This window comes from Ornithodoros turicata, chromosome 7 (assembly GCF_037126465.1).
Source record: "Ornithodoros turicata isolate Travis chromosome 7, ASM3712646v1, whole genome shotgun sequence".
Taxonomy (NCBI): domain Eukaryota; kingdom Metazoa; phylum Arthropoda; class Arachnida; order Ixodida; family Argasidae; genus Ornithodoros; species Ornithodoros turicata.
In genome coordinates, this window is record NC_088207.1 from 35,476,358 (window position 1) to 35,495,939 (window position 19,582).

A 19,582-nucleotide genomic window follows, 5' to 3' on the forward strand; every position below is an offset into this window, starting at 1 on the left:
ACTGCACAACGACCATCTTTCAATGGAACTCGAGAAGCCTTCCACCTAAAGTATCCGATTTCCGTCAGTCTATCTGGAGGCACAAGTTCCCCTTAATATGTATCTCGGAAAGCAGAATCGATGACAACTTCCGCCTATCAAATTACGTTATCTTTACCTCGTGTGCCCGCGGGAGGACAAGCCGCGCCACGCCCTTCATCCGCTCCGACATCCCCGCCATCAAGCAGGATGTCCACTGCCCAGGACCCGGGGAGTACGTCTGCTGCACTGTACGCATGGGCACCCTTACTTTCACGGACTTACTTTCATGGACTGTGCTCAGAGGACTCCACGAACCCGTCACTCAGCGCCGGCCGTTCCGCTCTCTCTCGCTTGCCACCGGCCGGACGGAGTTAGAGATTGCGGAAGAATACTGCGGCCGTCTGACAGCTGCTCCTGTCGGAGCACTGGCTGCGTCCAGCGACATCCCCGCGGTTCTGGAGGCCTCTGCAGAGCCTGCCCTGGATATGCCTTTCTCGCTTGCGGAGCTAGAACTGGCACTAGCGAACTCGCCCATGCATACGTCTCCCGGTGCGGACCAAGTTTGTTACAAGGCTCTCAGAAACCTGCCGCTGTGTGGCCCCGGTCACTGCTCGCAATCTTCAACGCATCCTGGCTCTCAGGCTCCCTTCCAATGGAGTGGAAGCAGGCAATGGTGATCCCCATTCTCAAACCCGGAAAGTCACCGCAAAACATAGACGCGTTCAGACCGATTGCCCTCACCAGTTGCGTCGGGAGAACCCTTGAGCGAATGGTCTACTCACGCCTGAACCGGTGCCTAGAAAGCACGGGGTACTTCCCGGAAACATTGGCTGGGGTCAGGCAGGGAATATCTGCCATAGATAACGTTGTCGACCTCGTTTCTCGTACGCAACAAGCTCAATCCGACGGCTGGCTTACCGCAGGGGTATTCCTGGATGTCATGAAGGCTTACGACAGCGTACTGCACAGTGCTGTCGTGGCGACGCTGCAGCAGGCTAGCGTGGGTGGTCGCATGCTCCTCTGGATCCAGGACTTCCTCTCGTCACGGTCCCTCTTTGTTCGCACTTCTGATGGTGACACCCGATCCTTCTCCGTCTGCCGCGGGGTCCCACAATGCAGTGTGCTTAGCCCTCTTCTTCTCAACATCATTATGGCTTCCCTACCAGCCCTCCTACGCGACCACACCAATATCACAGTCTACGCGGACGACATCTGCCTCTGGACGTCCAGCCTGCGCCGCGATGTGATCCAACGCCGTCTCCAAGGAGCCCTCGACACGGTCGTAGCATACCTTTCTGATCGTGGGCTGTCTGTCTCCCCAACCAAAACTGTCGCCATGGCATTTACCCGCCGCTCTTTCCGTAGCTTCCCACTCCACGTCGCAGGATCGCCAGTGCATTTTGCATAGAGCTACAGGTACCTAGGCATCATTATATCGACAGGGGCCTGACCTGGTCGAAGCAGCTCAAATATCTCTCTTCTAAGGTAAACAACATCGTCAGCGTTTTCCGTCGCGTCTCTGGAATGTCGTGGGGCCCTACTTGTGCTGACCTTAGGTTTGTCCACTGCTCCCTTGTACTTGGAACGCTGCGCTACAGCCTCCCCATCTTACATGGACTAAGCAGAGCTAGTGAACGGGAGCTCCTCAACCTCCAGGCCCGCAGCCTTCGCATCTGCCTGGGCGTCCCTAAGACTCCGTTCTCGCAGAGGCGAGGGAGTCACCGATGTCCACCTTGCGTGACAAGGAGACCCTCCGCATCTACACAACCTACCTGACACGTCACCCGCAGCACTACTTGGCAGATATCGCCATGGAGTGCCCATCGTGCGCTTTCGGGTCCTGCGTTCTGCGACTGAGGACGTCTATTCCCTCGCCCTCCAACATGCCGTCTCATCCCGCTCCCATGTGGACCCTCGCTACTCCTCCCGTGTATTCCAGCATCCCTGGCGCCTTCAAAAAAGGCGACCACCCTCCAGTCGCTTTGCTCCAACTCGTGCTGGAACACCTTAATTACGTGCACTCCCGAAGAATAGCGGTCTACACGGACGCGTCGGTCTCCGCGGGCGCCTCAACTGTAGCCGTTGTTGTGCCTTCAGAAAATTACGAACTAACGCTCAAGCTTCCTCACGAGACGTCCTGCACCGAAGCAGAGCTCGCCGCCATCAATGAAGCCCTGAAACTTATATCAACGATGCCCCCAAACAACTGGGCTGTGCTTACTGACAGCAAGGCGGCGCTGCAAATGTTATCTTCTCCTTGCTCCAAGATCGTCACAGACATCTGCTCCCTAGCCCTCACGACATACAGCCGTCTCACCGCATCCGGCCACAGCGTGTGGCTTCAATGGGTCGCCAGCCACATCGGCCTGCCGGGAAATACCCGCGCTGACGCTGCGGCCAGAGGCGTGCACGGGCCATCTGCCACCACAATGACCACCACCATTCTCACTCCATCGGCCTGCCTGATACAGATCCGCCGCCAGACGTCTGACAGCACCCTCGCGTTTAGCTCAAACGCTGTAGCGGCAAACACGTTCCTCCACTCCATCGACCCGAGGATGGAACTCACCCTCCCAGCGGCTGTCGCGACAGGAGGAGTCGATCCTCCATCGCCTACGCCTCGATGTTGTTCTGACCCCGCTGCTCCTCTCTAAGATGGATAGACGGACGCCCCCGATGTGTCCCTGCTGTGCTGCAGTCGCCGACATACGCCATCCATTGTTGCACTGCAAGCGGTACACCGGCCCCCGAGCCGTCCTCGCCACAAATCTCATTTCCCTAGGCCACAGGGAACCTTCCCTGGCGACGCTGCTGGGACCTGTCCGGAACTCCAGACAGTGGGCAGTCACCCGAGGCCTCCTGTGTTACCTGAAGGACACTGGGCTGCTCAGGAGCGTTTGAGCCTTGAGCAACCCCATCAGCCACCCCACCTCGAGAGCCTTTGAGCCACCCCATCGTCCCCTGCCACTTTCTCTTTTCCTTTTCTGCTTCTTCTTTCTCTTTTTTTTTCTTTTTTCCCTTTTGGGAATAGCAAGTCGGCCTTGGCCTGTCTGACATTTCCCCCTTTCTTTTTCTTTAATAAACATATCCCCCCCCCCCCTCGCCTTATATGCACAAGCTGTCACCATAATTCCAAGAATATTGCGGCTAGAAACGGGGTTCCCGTGGTGATTACGGCTCCTGTGAGGCTTCAGAGCTTGTGCGGAACTGTTAATAGAAACACCAGTAGACGTGTATGCAAAGTGCAACACAAAGAAAGGTCTGTAGAGTGTAGGGGTGAAGTGGTATGGGTGTTTTTAGCTGCAACAAAGTTTCATTAAAAGGGGAGTTGCCTTTGGGCGCTTTTACTTTTGTCTTTGGATTACTCGACGGGGCAGCTGCTAGTAAACCGTATGTTTTCTCAATTAGAGGACCATTTAACAGGTATTTTGATCAACTTTTTAATTGTTGACTTTAGCGAGCACATTGCAATTGCGATATTAAAGCCTGATCTCCATATCATCGGCACGAACCACTGATGATGCAAAAGTAATCGCAGCGCGCGCCACACATCTAACTATTTCGTCTCCGCCGTCTGCTGCAAACTGCAAGTGATCGGTAAAACGGCGACAGTGACGTCGATATCTCCGCCCTCACTTAACATTACAGAAAAACGTCATATGCGCTTGAAGCAAACCCTGATCGCGGTGATCAGCGACAGAATTCAGCTGCAGACACTTCTTGCCGTCCTTTAACAGGCAAACATCACCCCGTTTCCACTACGACACTCTACTCTACTCTTCTCTGCAGACACTTTGCGCATAACCATTACATATCGGCGCTTACCGTACCTATGAAGGGCAAGAGCCGTGTCCAGCCAACACCTTCTAGATCAGCGTTTCCCAAACTTTTGGCGGTGACGGACCCCCGGTAGCGATGAGAACCAATTCACGGACCCCCCCCCCCCACACACACACACACAAATATACCGGGATACACGCTGTGTACACTGCATTGCAGACCGCGTTCAATATGCGCGACAGGGTATAACAAGGAACGAAATTACATTTGTGCAAACATAAACATGGTCAAGTGACTGTCTCAGACTGTCTCTGACAACTCTCAAGATTGATAATACCAAACAGAGGTATCATCTATAGTGCCACCATTGCTGCAAGAGGTCCCCAGGCTGCCAATTATAAATGCGCTAAACACAGGAACACTCTCAGTCAGTTCGAACTCGAAGCGAAACGATATGGCGCACTGTATTTCCCATGCTAGCCAGTGCATAACCAGCAACTTTGTCAGCTGCTGCGTGCTTTCGATACAGCCTCAGAAACGATTCCGGACTGGTTTCTTCTTCTTGTTTGTATGTGTATGACGTGGACAAACGTGCATTGCAGGACTTTTCTATCACAAATTAGAAGCTAGCCGTTGAAGCATGCTTGTAGCAATTTTGGAACTTCTGGGTGTTTGGAAATCGGGCAGCATGTACGAGCGCGTGTTTGAGGGGACGAAAATCCTCACTGAAATGTGAGAGACGGTCGTGGACCCCACGGACACTCTCGCGGACCCCCAGGGGTCCGCGGACCACACTTTGGGAAACACTGTTCTAGATAACGGAGAAGGCCTCTGCACTCTCTCAATTTACGTCGCAGATCTGGCCCCGCTGTGGCTGTTGGATGATAGATAGATGTGACGGTACCGAAAGAGCGAAGAAGAGAAAGCTGACTCATTGAAAATGTATTATGGCAGCGGGACCAAATACATACGTGACGTTTTTGGAAGAGTGCCGAGGCCTTCTCCTTTATTTAGAAGGTGGTGATCCAGCAGGATGAAAGTATAGTGATACTGCGAGCGATTGCGAACACAAGAAGGAAGAAAAGAAAGCAACAATGAAAAACAAAATAAAGATCGTGTGTTGTGGGAAAACTAATTATCTACGAAATACATGAGTTGTACTCAACACAAACTAAACCGATGGCAACAGGAAACTTCAGAGACTTTATAGAATGACTATATACGACACGCAAAAAAACACAGGCACTATACGGGATATAACTATGTACACTATACAGGGTGTCCCACCGAAAAAGGGCCAGGGGCTAAAGAAAAAACTGAGTGCTTCACACAAATGGAACCAACTGTACGTGCTTGGCAGTTGTGTGGTCTATCCAATTTTTTTTTCATCGCCCCTTTTCAATTAATTAGCATTGATTTCTTCTCGAATCCTTGAATCCTCGGTGTTTGACCCGAAATGCGCGCAATATAATGAATATGGTCAATGAAATGGAGCAGCGGGAGTTGAACCCGCTCCCAACGGGTATGCGTTCCGAAGATCCTACCGTTACACCTCGCAGCTGCTGGTACCTTTTCGACTGCTTCGTTTCATTGACCTTATTGCTTTGGGCGAAATTCAGGCTATGTGTTGTGTCATCCTCTGTGTTTCTCCGCCTCACCTTCTACTGTGATAATGAGTATGGTGGGCGGATACATATTTTACAAATTGCAAGATGCATTTTTGGGGTTGGTGCCTCTTCGCTCTTCTGACACTGGCGCGCCGAGCCCCAAAGGCTGGTGTCAGTCTCTTAGCGGGACTTCCCGGGGGAGGCGGCGCCCCCCCTAGTTCATGTTCTGGGGGGGCAAGCCCCCCCCCCCCCCCGCAGTCGGCGCCTATGGCTGAAGGTGTTTACGAGCGACAGACAGTTCGCTTAATCTGCATACCTCCCTCTGATCATCCTGGCGAAATCCAGACCTCCGAAACCGTTGTTCTCCACAAAGTGTCATTGCCTCTTCACTTCACTCCTTTTCTTATAGTTCCTTATCCAATTCCACTCGTCGCATCTGCGTCACTTCACATGAAGCGCATGCTTTCGAACATAATTGGTACCTTATAGCGACACATCATAGGGGACCGTGTCCAGTGCCAGCCTGTCACACGTGCGCGCCATTTATCGAATCTTCAAGAGTGCGTGTAATTCTACCGATGGCGCTGTACAGCCTACCGAAGCGTGTCCCTCGGTCGATAGCCCTTGGTTGTCGGCAGTTGAGAGCAAGTCACCTGCATGCCACTTTGTGCAGTAGTACCGTTGCGCTGTGGACGGTCGGACGCTTCTCTCTGTCTTCGGCAAACATTGGCGTGCGTTTCCCGAGCCGGTACGCGTGTCGCCCATTACCCGTCGCCACTCTCGGACAGAGCTCCGGCTCGTGTGTGTCATTCGTTATACGGCTCTTACGACATTCGTATCCTTGATACTGTCGTAGACAGTGGAGTTGTAAAAAGAGGAAATTTCTGTGGAGTACTGCGTAAGTATTCCCTTCTTCCTTTCTCGCTGTTTCTTTTACTTCTCTAGTTATACAATCACATAGCGAACCGGAAATGAAGTTCCTTACACTCTTCGTAAAAATGTGCATTCAGTCTCACGATACGCCAATGAATGAATGGGTGTGGACCTATCTGTAGGTGCGTCTATTTCTTCCTGGTTAGACGCAAAATATTCACATTATGCAAGCCATTACGGTGAGTTTTAGTATTACGTACGCTGTCGCCTTTGCGTACGTAAAGGATAGCGCGGTGGTTCTTCGTAATGCGCAAAGCTCTGCGTGTTTCTTGCGCGTGCGCAGAACCACCAACACTACCCCTTACGTGCACAAAGGGGACAGCGTACGTTATACCAGAGCTCGGCAAAATAGGGAGTTTTAGTGCATCGTACGCTATCGCCTTTGCGTACGAAAGGGTTAGCGTGATGGTTCTGCGCATGTGTGCGAAGCTCACTTTATGTTTTCCGCGTGCGCAGAACCACCAACGCTATCTCTTACGTACGCAAAGTCAATACTGTACGATCACTATTACCGAGTTTTAGTACATCGGAAGAATGTCACCCGCTTCAGAGAGACAAGGCGATTGACTTAATTATCATGTTTTCGGAACTGTTATCGTAAACACCTTCCGATGTACTAAAGCTCGCTGTTAGAGAGTTTTAGTGTGTCGTACGCTAAAACGAGTAGTTAGTAGTTAGTCGTACCTAAAACGAGTAGTAAACACGAAGAATAAATTCTGATGTACCCGTTTGTTACTTGTTTTGAAAGGCCATTTTTGCTAGGGACCCAAGGACGCTGTGGAATCATGATATCCAGATTCCAGACAACCGTGTCGCAAGCAGTACCTGCTACTCCATGTCAATAGCTCAGAAATATGACTGTATGTGTCGTACATATTTGCAAATAACCACTCTTAGTATAGCATCGTTTTAGAGGGACAAATAAGTATTTTTCTACGTTTTGCTCAGTAGTGCCAATTAAACTGCTGATGCCCGCTTTCAGCAGTCGAAACTCCCACAGTTCGTATTCTTCGCAATATTAATTTCGTATAATTTGTCCTCCTGCTCTGTCATAGTGTAAGAATAATATAAATTCAATGAAATGGCTCAAAATTACGTAAGAAAAGTTGGTGACAATTTTTCCTTCCCACTGAGAAGGCACGTGAAAGTGCAGGCTATTGCCCCATCAGTACGCGATCAGTCATTCATCAAAATCATCATAATACATATAGAGAGACGCATATAAAGCGACACGCACACGCGCATACCTCACGGTCATGTAACATCCCTCCTTCCAGACGGGTCGTGAATACAATCGTGGCGCTAATCCATATTACCTTTGAGAAATCACTTCTTTTTACAAAACGAGATATGCGGCGGGAAATCCGAAACTTGGCACAGGTCGCCATACAAATACAAATACGTTCCCAACAACGTCGACATCAATCTGGGCCACGGAACGAGCTCCACTGCCTGACGCGGCCAACTGGGGAAACCGCGAAGCTTTGAGGCCTGTATTATATGTGTTGGCATAGGTACAGCATATGCTTTGGGGACTTTTCTGCAGTGCTTTCCTAATGGTCCCCAGAGCCACCTGGTAACCTGTTTGTAGGCAAAGTACCGAAACTTCATGGACAGCGTACAAGTATGATATGTAACTTTACTAATAACAAATCGAAGGCACACATGAATGAACTCACTTGTTCACCTTGCTGTTCCTGATAACAGTGTATTCGTCGCTTTCTCTCACGTAGCAGTAGGATACCTGGAGCAACTCAGTCTTCAGCCGCAGTATTTCAAAGTACAGATTCCTTGAAATGCAACCGCTGCGCTGCTTCAGTAACGTCTCATTTCGCGGCAACAAAGGCATTCTTCTGCCGTCGGCATCGGCACGCATTTGCCGCAAGCACACCTGAACCGAGAGAGCAATGCCATATTTCCGCTGCGAGGTTCTCAACATTTTCATTACGCATGAAGTGCATTTCCCACGGCGGCCAGTTGACGGCAGTGACGGTAATTCATCCTACGCCGACGATTCTGCGGATGGTATCGTGTCATGCTGCGTCTCCCGCGTGCACTCGTAAGAACAAAAGTTTTGCGGGCGTGACTGCTGGACCCTCGCAAGCTCGAGTTCATTCAAGTTTGGAAAAATCGACATCACACGACGTGGACCTCAAAACAACATTACGGCTTCGCCACAGACCACGAGGCCGATTAGAAAGGCGAGACTAGCCGTAGCCGACACGAGCCAACCCAGTGTTGTTGCTGAGGGAGTACTGAGCTTTGCGCTTGAATGCAATCTTTGAAATTCGATTACTCAAAGAAAAAAGGGATCCAAAAAGAAATATTTCGTAATTGAGATGTACTCTTCCTAGGCTTTCATAAAATCATAAGGTAACCCTGGGTTGAAATTCACTTTACAGTTCCTTTAAGTTCGTACTTGTTATCATAATTCAAAACTTCGATTCCGTTACGGAGCTACAATCAAAATTATATCAGACTCTTGTGCTTCGGCTCTAACGACGCTTCAGCTCGTGCATCGGGGTTATTAGAGATGCGCGTGCACGCGCGTGCCACGCCATAGAGCAGTGCCGGTAAAAACATAGTGTGCGTTGCGAACTGGCGTCGCTATCCGAAGGACGTGACGATAAATGTTGTCAGTGGAACATTCGCGATAACTATTGTGGGCTACAATTCAGTGAACCGCTATTGAAAAATGCAGCAGTGCGCATCATGCCGCGCATATACGAAACACGACGATCGGACCCGTTCCAATCCGCCCACGCAGGATAGGTATGCGCTCGCTTCTCCTGTTGTCTCATCGAATGCCGCCAGTCTTTGCCTCCTGGGGATTCATTCGTTGCCGCCAAAGACGGCTCCGTTTTCATTGCGTTTTCCTTCTAAATGGTAACGCTGTGTGAACTAACTTTGTTTGTACTGTACTAATTGAGACACGAGATTTCCTTTGAGAGCAAGTTGTTTTTGCATTTTAATTCCGCTTAGGGTGTTCTACCCCAACATGACTTACATCGCATGCTTTGCATACGTCTTCACCGAGTGTGTGAAAAGGTCAGAATAATTACCCGATCAATAGGCGAACTTATATCCGCAATGCGGAAGGTCTTCCTCAACTGTACCTCACGAATTAGAGCGGTTTAAAGACCAGCTGCCAGACGTTGCGCTACCAGCCCAGCCCATTATTACCCAATGGGGTACATGTCTGAAAACAATACGGTACTTCGCACTGTAAATATGTCTAAGGTGTTGTCTATAGTTTCATGGCCGAAGAAGCTGCCTTCGTTAGATCTGCCAAAGAGGAGGGGGGGGGGATATATGTTCATTATGAAAAGGGGACGGAAATGTTAGTCTGTGCTATGGTGGCTTGCTATTCCCAGCAAAAAAGAACGGAATTGGTCACAGTTCACCCAGAAGGCCGAAGACCCGGAAAAACCGAAGAGGTGCCTTGGTCACCTCACTATGCTGTGTGGGGTCTAGCAGCGTAGCTATAGGGAAAAGTCTGAGCTCTTGAAGCGAGCGTTGTGTGACCGCAGAAGAAGACTGTGTTGGCGGTTACGGGTGCAGTGGAGCGGCAGGTGTGGGATCACTGAAATGTCTCCTTCAACAAAACAAGTGAAGCAGATGGGTGATTGAATGGAAGGCGGCCCATCTTAAAGAGGAGCAGTGGAGTCCGTGCTGCGTTCAGTCGAAGCCTGTGGAGCAAAGGACCCTTCCTCCCTGCCGGGTAGCGGCCTACCAGACTGTGGGCCATCGTCGGACCAATTGAGCGCAGAAAAGAATTCGTCCTGACGGCGTGTTGGAAAAAGGCCCGAGCGCAATTCGTGCATTCTCGGGAGCACTTCGAGAGCACTTCGAGAGCACTTCGAGAGCACTTCGAGAGTAATTCATGCTCAAGAGCTATTCTAGCCGGCAGACAGACGCGGAACAGAAATGACAGACCCAACTGCACGGGCACGCCTGGCCGCAGAATCGGTGAGGGCATTTCCCAAGATAACAACGTGGCCCAGAATCCACTGGAAGCACACACTGTGTCATAGACACGGCATGCAGGCAAAGGATCTCCGTGTAGATGTCGTTGTCCACTTTGAGCCAGGGCCACGATGCCATGGCTTCAAAGGCTGACTTACTGTCTGAAAGAATCACGCTCTTGGTGTCGACGAAGAGATGTACCGCAGAGCGTATAATATAGTAAATGCTTCTGCTTTGGTTGATGAAAACGTGGGCAGGAGCTTGAAAACGCGCTCGGATGCCTCCTCTGGAACATAAAAAGCAGATGACGATCCATCAGAGGACACTGAGCCGCCAGCGTAAACCTCAAAGAGGCTTTCTCAAGAACGATGGTGGGCTGGATTTGACCATGGACCAAGCAATTTTCATATAGTGAGAGGGCGAGAGCTCAGCTGATTTCGATACACTGAAAGTGTTTCTTTTATCTTTTTATGTTTCTTCTTCTTTCTGCTTGTGTTCATCCATTGTACATACGAAGGTATGTGATGTGGAGAACCAGTAAATATTGTATATTCGTGGCATTAGCCCTGCCGTTTCTGTTTAAACTGGCAACCCGAATAGCAACCCGTGTTCAAACCCTGCTCACCTCCTACTTTCGGAGGTTGCCGTTACCTTAGCCGCACAGTGAAGGCTACTCTCTCACTTAGGCGATTCATGCAAGCCTTTCACGTCAGAACAACATAACATCAAAAAAACAAAATAAAATTTCAGGGGTCAACCGCGGCTGCAACAGAGGAAGGCACGCAACCAGCATCATAATGCACAAATTGTTCCGTGATGAAGGAAACGGAAGAGAAAGGTGTGCAGTGTGAGCACACGCGAGAATTTGGAGACCATACAGCTACAGCAGAAGTACTCCAACCCCAGTGGTCACTTTATGCAGACGACCTGTATTGTTTCTGAAACTCTACCAGAAGAACGATTCCCATTCTTTACTGGACTTACAAAAAGAATATTTGAGGAATATGCCAGAGTGGCAAGAACTGTAGCAAAGGTTCCTTTTGAAGTGGCAACGGAGGGTTGCGGTTGAAGATTGCGGCAAGGGTTACATTTGATAGACCTTGCATTCAGGTTTGCCATCTTGCGCCCCATCTCATCGTCATCATCTATTGTTGTTCTTGTTGGTGCCATCCCATCAGCGTTGGCGAGCAAACTCTTTCCATTCTTGGTAGATGCACTGGCTATGCTTACAGCGAAGTACTTGGTTCTCTGGCTTGCCATACTTGCCATGCCATGCATATGACATGTTTGCCATGTTGACAGCTGTGTAGAAAAGCGGAAGTTGAGGATAAAATTGTTGTTTGAGTAGCATAGGACACACAATTTGAAGATGAAAAACAAAGTTGTGCATTCCTTTCCAACGAATAGCTAGTACAGTCAACAAAATATCTTGCGTCTTTGTGTTCACCACCGGCAATGGGGTAGAGCATCGCCCCCGGCGATGAAACTCCCCAGCCATCATCCCGTAATAAAGTTTTTTTTTTTTTTTTCTCTAGATGTGAGCATGCCTCAGGAGGGTTCAACACTTGAAAAAGCGTTGTGCCTTCAAGATTCTCTGTCCTGAAAGGAGATGTATGCAAGTCGTTCGTAAGCACTGCTTGCGCGATCATCTTCAGAATGTCATTTTCTCTATCCTTGTGGTTGTAAATCTCTGCCGTCTTTTGTGGCACAACATTGTTTGCGGTCGAGGAGTTCCGCACACATTTCGTGTCCGAACATGAGGTTCCAGTGAGTCCTTTCTTTGTAGCTTCTGCCACTTTAAGCAAAAACAGTCCCCTCGTGAGAGCATGTTTTGCCCAGTCCTGCCGCACACTGGCAAGGTACATCTTGCACTTCCCGTCATGAAAGGCAACAGTGACTTTGTACGATCGTGAGACAGTCTGTGCTAGCCTAACATTGGCTTGCGGATAATAGTCATTTGCACCCACTTTGCAGAGCACAATTCCGACGTGGCGAGAGTCGAGGAGGTTGGTTGCCTCAGCAAATCCCCTGCAGTTTTCCGCTGGCCGGCCATCAATATCTGTTTTGTTTATCATGTACTCGTACACAACAAAGAATGGAAAGAACGGAATTGAAATTCTGCAGTCGTTATATTGCTACGTATTGCTATGCTGTATTTTTACTGCGAAATGTATTCGTTAGACAACAACATACGACAGAACATTCATCGTACATCGTGCGAAACTATGTGACATTGCACTGATAAACATCCCAGGAAAACGATGTTTGAATATAGTCCAATTGCCGGGAGTAGACATCTTTAATAGTTTGAAACGCACCGGCTTTCAACAAACATAACAAAATACAGTTAACGGTTTCGGGTCCCATTCGGGTCCCATCATCAGAATCACGCTGTCCTGGTCGTCACCGGGTATTTACGTAGAAGAGGAGCGAGCATTCTGGGAGGGGGCCTGGTTGTCGATTGATAGCTTCTTTTGTTTTCTTTATGTGCCATGACTCCAGCTGTCTCCTCACTCCCCATTTGTTCTCTTTCGCCAAAATGCATGGGTTGTCCAGGTCTAACACGTGCCCTGTTTTGCGCACATGTTAACACAGTTCTGTTGGGTTTGTTGCTGATTTCTCGATATCTTTCTTGTGTTCCTTCATTCTTGTTCGTGTCTTCCTTCCTGTTTCTCCGATGTACACGGCAGGGCAATCTTGACAAGATACCTTGTATACAACGCCTCGTTCTTCTTCCGGTGGCGTTCTGTCCTTGGGGTGGCTTAGTACATTCCTCAGTGTTATCGTGGGCTTAAATGCAGTTTTAATGTTCACCTGGGAGAGCACCCGTCTAATTGGTTCTGACACACCCTTCAGGTAGGGGATGGTAACGTACATGGGTCTTTCTTGACGACTTTCCGCCTGTTCCTAGCGTGTATTCATCATTAGGCGGTATGCATCACAGATAAACTGCTCGGGGTATGCCCTTCTACGTAGATCCGCTTTGGCCTTTATTTCTTCATGTCTTGTCTGATGATCTGAAGGAATCTTCACGGCACGTGAAAGCAGGGAAAGGGGAATCACGTGACCTCAATATGGCGGGGCCTAGATATTTTTGGTGCTACACACCGTTTTCTTCATAGAGCTCCGGGCGCAATCGTATTTCCAGAAACACTCGGAGAAAGCAGCCGCGGACGGCCGACATGATCCTCGAATGACCTGGAGTTGGAGTTGGAATGAAAAATATGGAGATGGTGGCTCCTGCAAAAGACAGGAGCCGGCTACTCCAAAGTACTTGAAGATAACAAAAAAGAAAAAAAAACCAGTAACACTAAAAAGTTAGAGGCGCTGCCACAAGAAATATCATTAAAGCAGCTGTCGCACGCTGTCTGAGATCCCTCGGCCATTCTCCGAGGAGCTTCACTAAGTCTAGAGGACGGTGGTCGAGCCTTTCCAAGGCGGCTCTGAGGTCATTACGTTGAACATTGTATCTGGAGCAGTTAATTCATAAATACTTAGTGTTCTCCACTTCATCACACGTCAGGCAGTTCGGCGAGTTTACCTTCCCCATCTTGAACAACAGGGCACGGCTGAGAGGGACGTCTAGTCGGAGGCGGTGCACCAATGATTCAGTGGCCCGCGGCGTGCGACTCGGAAGACAGAAGCATAAATTCGGGTCGACTCTGGCTAGCAAGCTGGACTCCGCATCAACGTCTGCAGGCGTCGTGACGTATGTTACGAAGCATTCTCTTGGCGTCCGACGCCGTGTCGAATGTCCTGGAAAATGACCTGAGCCTTTTGTTTAAGTGTTTTGTTTTGTACAAGTTTGTATTTGTTTTGTATAAGCGGCGCGTGAGCTCAGAAGAAAAGACCAAGAAACAAAAGGCTGGAAAATGACCCGAGCCTTTTGTTTCTTGGTCTTTTCTTCTCAGCCCACGCGCCGCTTATACATGTTTGAGCTGTGCCGCTGTACGTCACGGAATCCCTTGCCGGGGATCATGTTACGTCAAGACGTCCTCTCGTTCTGCGATGCGCTGTTTTCACGAGGAGGGGATTTTCGAAAGGTGTCCAGAACAGAGGTCTCACGCGCGCTCTGTAGGTCACCTTCGCTCATTGTTCTTTCGCTGGAGCTCATTTTATTCGTTGTAGAACAAGGCGCAGCAAAAATAAAAACCTTTTCTTTTTCTTTTTTCTTTTTGTTGCTTGAGAGCTCTTAGGACGATTGCTACAGTGTTAGAGTTAAGCTTGTATTAGTTTAGTGAGTGGATAACAGCGCCGCAGCGCAGTATGACTTCATGGGGCACTTGCACCTGAAGAACTCTGAGGAAACACTACTTTATTTGTGCACAGTCACGCTAAAGAAGTTATGACACTTTCATAGATGTGGTTCATTAATTACACCAGTACACATTGTAACGCACACTAGAATATCGAAGGAAAAAAAAATCTGCGTGTCGTACTTGGCGAGATATGGACCCTCGAACACGTACACGTCAAGCTCTGTCATCAGAGCTCCGGCCATTCCTATTGGCCGTCGTATGCACGTAACCTCTCTCCCGCTTCCTCATTGGCGAAGACGTCAGCCATTATGTCAGAGACGCATGAGTTTCAGTATTCGCGGAGCCGGTTTTTCTCCGCGTCCATTACTCTGTTTGCTGTAAAACTCGGAATGCAGGTTCACATGGATGCAAATGACTGCATTTTACATTTATTTTACGGAATAACTTGAGAGGAAGTGTGCACTATGACCTTAGTTGTCCGTGCGCCATAAAAAAAACCTGAGAGGAAGTGTCGCAAGCTTTTTAACGGTGAAATTCAAATGACGCAGGATAAAGGTGCTGATGCCAGGACTCGAACCTATAGACCTGCTTGGCTAGACGTGTTTGACTAATAATTGGCACTTAGAAAGATTTGATTCGCAAAATAAATCGTTTAGGGTCTCAAACTTCTCAAAGTCGAAGGAAACGCGGTACATTTCCACCCTGCGAAACGCTGTATTTCGCTAGGATGTTGGGGCGACCGGTCGTTTCAACTTCTCCGGCGCGCTGCGCTGCGCTGAAGTCCACTGATCGCAACGCCTCCTGCCGAGAGCTACTAGCTTACGGGATATGGGTCAGTCGGCTGGTTGGGATAGCGATTTTCAATGTCTCCCGGCTTTCAATGCGTTCGGCTAGTTGGGACTCGGCAGATTGGGAGAGACACGGCTTTCTCCTATTCAGATTAGCGCAGTCTAACTTGTCGCAATGGCCTAAGTCACTAGCGCATTAGCGTACTTGTGTACAAGGCCCTCCGGACTTGAGTGCTGGAGGCTTTCGTGGGGAATATCCGCTGTACCACGCAAGAGGCTTTTGTCCCTGCACTGTTCCTTACAGTAGTATCCTCAACAACCTCCCGAATGTACTATACTCTCTCGCTTACTCCATTGGTTAATTTCGCTCTGAATAAGTACGGCTTGTGTGTGTATGTGTGTCGACCTTTCGACTTGCCTAAGCGCCTTTAAAGGAGCATCAAAGTGGTATCGAACATGGCCAAAAACGTCACGAAAACTGCTGTCATCTTGTAAAGCAGTTTGTGAAAAGCATTCCCACAACATATTTCTGTCCAAAGTTGTTTCACCACGGTGCAATGAATTTGGAAAATCGCTGCCGCGGTGACAGGCCGGAGCGCTCCAACTGCAGACTGCACCCACTCTACTGTGACGTTGGTGGTAGAGAGCCCCTCGTTCGTTCGTAGGAAAAACCGTCTGCTACAAACATTGCGAGCTGTTTCTTGTTGACTTCTATTCTTTATATGATTTATATCACGTTTTCTAAAAAAAGAACAAAGCATATATGCAGCCTGAGAAAATAAAATTGCGATCACAAGAGTACTATATCCATGGCTTCTGTGCAATCTCAGAATTCGCAGTAGCAGAAAGCAAGCGATGGCGGCGGTATTGTGGCGCCACCTGTTAGCCACTGAACCAACTACGCGGTGAAAACGGTCGGACAGGCTGCACACTGTCGAGAAGCACGGGGTTTTCGCTGTACAAGCGCAGTCAATTTCGGGCTGCACCACTCGTTCTTCCCGTGGTATCTGCGGTCCCAAAAAATCGTGGTTGTGTCGTGGACAGCCTTCAAACCCTCCGTTTCGGACATCACGTAGCTGGAGAACGCATGGTGTCTCTGAAGCGGTAGCAGACGCTTCGGCCTGCGCGATGTTGCTCACCTTGATCATGTGATCCCAGGTCCAATGAGGAGCGTCCTCACCACTTGCGTCACATAGTGACGCGCGTGGTGACGCTCATCACTTGCTTCTCGTGAGGGCGAAAGAGGGTGTTTCGCGCACGGAAGGTTCGGGGAGCTATTGCAGGCGTCCCAATTTCGCCAAGGTTGCACTGGGAAAACTGTTTTCGGCCGCCTAACATTCCATACTGACCAAAAACAGAAACAAAGTTGTGGGCCTCTAGACTGCTCTTTTAATGTTGCGTGCATGCTCACCATTCAATGGCGCGCTTCAGTGTCACCATTTTCTCATGTACTCCGTTGAGTGCCTTTCTGATTGAGACTCAGCACGGTCTCTTACGCGTTGTGCAAATACATCAGCTGTTCGCGCAGCTCCTCTGTTTCCCTCTCTCCCATATTTTCCGTGGAACGACCTCATTGGCCTCTCTGCCACATAAGTGGAAACAGGGAAGAGCCCAAGGTGAGGCGTACGCGGTTTCTTCTGTAAATCCATGCCGTGCTGACCCCATGCGGAAAATCTTGATGGTCTCGAATACCCCCTTACTGCTGCCTTCTGATAGGACAGACACTTCATCACGTGGTTTCTACAAACTGTAACTCCACCCCTGCGCAGATACTGACTGTCTGGTAACGTGTTGCTTTCTTGCTGACTCTGTGCTGCCCGGGGCGCTATGCGTTTATTAGAGAGTTTTAGTACATCGTACGCAAAGGCGGTAGCGTACGTAACACATAGCGTTCCTGGTTCTACGCACTGCGCGGAGGTCTCTTTCTATTATGGGCCTGTAGATACGTCGAAATGGGGAAACAAAAAAGAGAAAAAACACTGTCAAGGTGTCCGCGATGGGCGTGCGCAGAACCATCAACGCTATCCCTTACGTGCGCAAAGGCGATAGCGTACGAATTACTAAAACTCTCTAATATCCTACTCAGACGGTACAATAACGTAAGGCCATAAACGTAACGGCCGTTATAAAAGGCTGTACATAAGTTAAGGCAGTATTCTGTCGTGCGCTGTCAGACTAACCTAGGTTTCGCCCCGTCAGAAACTAACCAGCAACGTCTCTCATTTTGTGTCCCACCAGCGCGTCAGCCGTACTAAGCCTAACCGTCGGTAATATGTGCATTTCATTCATGGACATCGAAAACGGGCGAAGCTGACACGTTGCTGAGTTATGTCCGATAGTAAAAACAACAACAACATACACGGTCATTCTCAGACCTCGCAGATAGTAGTAATTATACAACCCAAGTTTTGCACAGAAAATACATGGCAAGTATTGCACCTTTTTCCTTTAAAATTACTTTAAATTATTTAAAAAATTGCTTTAAATTTTTAAAATTTTTATAATTTTAAAATAGCGCATAATCTGTCTCAATGCAATACCTGTCGTGGATTTTCTATGTAAAACTCGGATTGTAGAAAAAAAAACAACTGAAAGGGAGCAGAGAGAGAATTAATTTATTTGAAAATGAATGACGGCATCTTGAAAACATCACTCCGGTGCGGGCATCGTTGGGCACGACGGTTGCAAAGGCAGATAGCAAGCAAGTTGCAAGACATCAGACCAGATGGCGCGACTGTCATGTCGATATGCGTGTACGAGAGAGAGAGAGAGAACAACAAAGTACTAGTGGCAGGTAAAAATGGCAACACTGCTAAACAAGTCTAAGCATGCCAGAGCGCGGGGGAAAGGCCTAACCGCTACTGCTCAACAGCACAGAGAAAACACTACACATCGAGGAAAAAGCTAAAGGCAATCGACTAGGCCTAACCACAGCATTATCACCTACAGAATTCAACGGCTAACACAAGACAACAACCACAAAAATACTAGTCACACAACGCTAAACATGCGACAACACGAACAAAAGGCTGTTACGGGTTACTGCTAAACAAGTCAAAGCATGCGCGTACAGGGAATATTCGGTACGGCGAACATGCGAGAAAAGGCTTAACACGAGTGCGGTAAAACAACGCGCAAACATTGGCCATGGCAAATCACTCACCTTTTCCCACGCGTCGACAAAGCGTCTCATCCCGACGACAGCAGTGACGGAGTGACCGACCGCACGTCTTCTCCCTACGAGAGCCAGCGGCCGACTGATGCAGGCGCCTCTCCGCGGCCGCTACGCATGCGCGCACGCTCCTAGCGCCACCTGCGGTGACCACCAGTGAGAAGTAACACGACTGTACCTGCGAGAGGCTAAGAGAGAAGTGTATTCCTGCGCCCTCTTCTTGCCTTGCTCATTGGTCGTGACGTCATCCCATTGTCCCAAGGCTACAGCGCTTTTTTTTTCACACGGTCAACACAACTGGACAAGGTCAATCTGCAATGAAGCCATAACATGACGTCATCACCAAAGCATGCAGCTGCATGATTCAAGGGCGCGTACGCTGTAGACAGGGGACCTCTTATTTATTGAATCACTATCCCAAGATTATTTCTTTTATTCTTCTATAACGATTGCATAGGAAGCAGAAACGCTATTGAAGAAAAGCACCATGCATGAAAGCTGATTGTAGGAATTCCAAAGTCTTACTAAATGAGACTTGCAAAAGAACAAAATATCCTAACACGTAACTCCATCAATGGCTAATAAAAGGACTAGGTGCTCAACAAATCAACACAGAGTATGGGTAACAAGGAGCGCAGAATGATGTGTCTACGCCATCCGACAGCCAGGCACGGAACTGAATCGTAATGCTTTTCTCTCCTCTATAAAGTCATGCATCTGTCCCTCTTGCAGTTACTTTCTGAACTAATTTAATCGCAAAATTATTAAGAATCGTTCTGGCATTATTCCCATTTAAATCAAGGGTGCAGCAGCACTAGCGTCATCGTCAAGACAAGAACGATCAACATGAACCTTTCGTGTCCATAAAAGAAAATACAGAGCATCAACAAAGGAAAGCATGCAGGTCAGGACATGTCAGGAGCACTGTTAAACGAGGAAAAATCACACAACTGCGGGGCAACAGAGGAAAGCAAACACAGAAAAAACGTTTGAACAGAGTGAAAAAGACACTCATCATCATCGGACACGTACACTGCATTCCCTCATTGTAAATCT

General features: G+C 48.8%; 1 protein-coding gene across 2 annotated transcripts in view; it reads left to right on the forward strand.

Moving 5' to 3' along the window:
- The window catches only part of LOC135400931 (uncharacterized), a 217,024-nt gene that overhangs the window by 19,791 nt on the left and 177,651 nt on the right, over positions 1-19,582 (forward strand). Inside the window, exon 1 of one of the 2 annotated variants that reach the window (XM_064632952.1) lies at positions 6,294-6,306. The exons of the other annotated variant lie outside the window; for it this stretch is intronic. The gene's annotated coding sequence lies outside the window, so the exon portion shown is untranslated. Of the gene's footprint in view, positions 1-6,293; positions 6,307-19,582 lie in introns of those variants that run through there. 2 annotated transcript variants of the gene reach the window in all.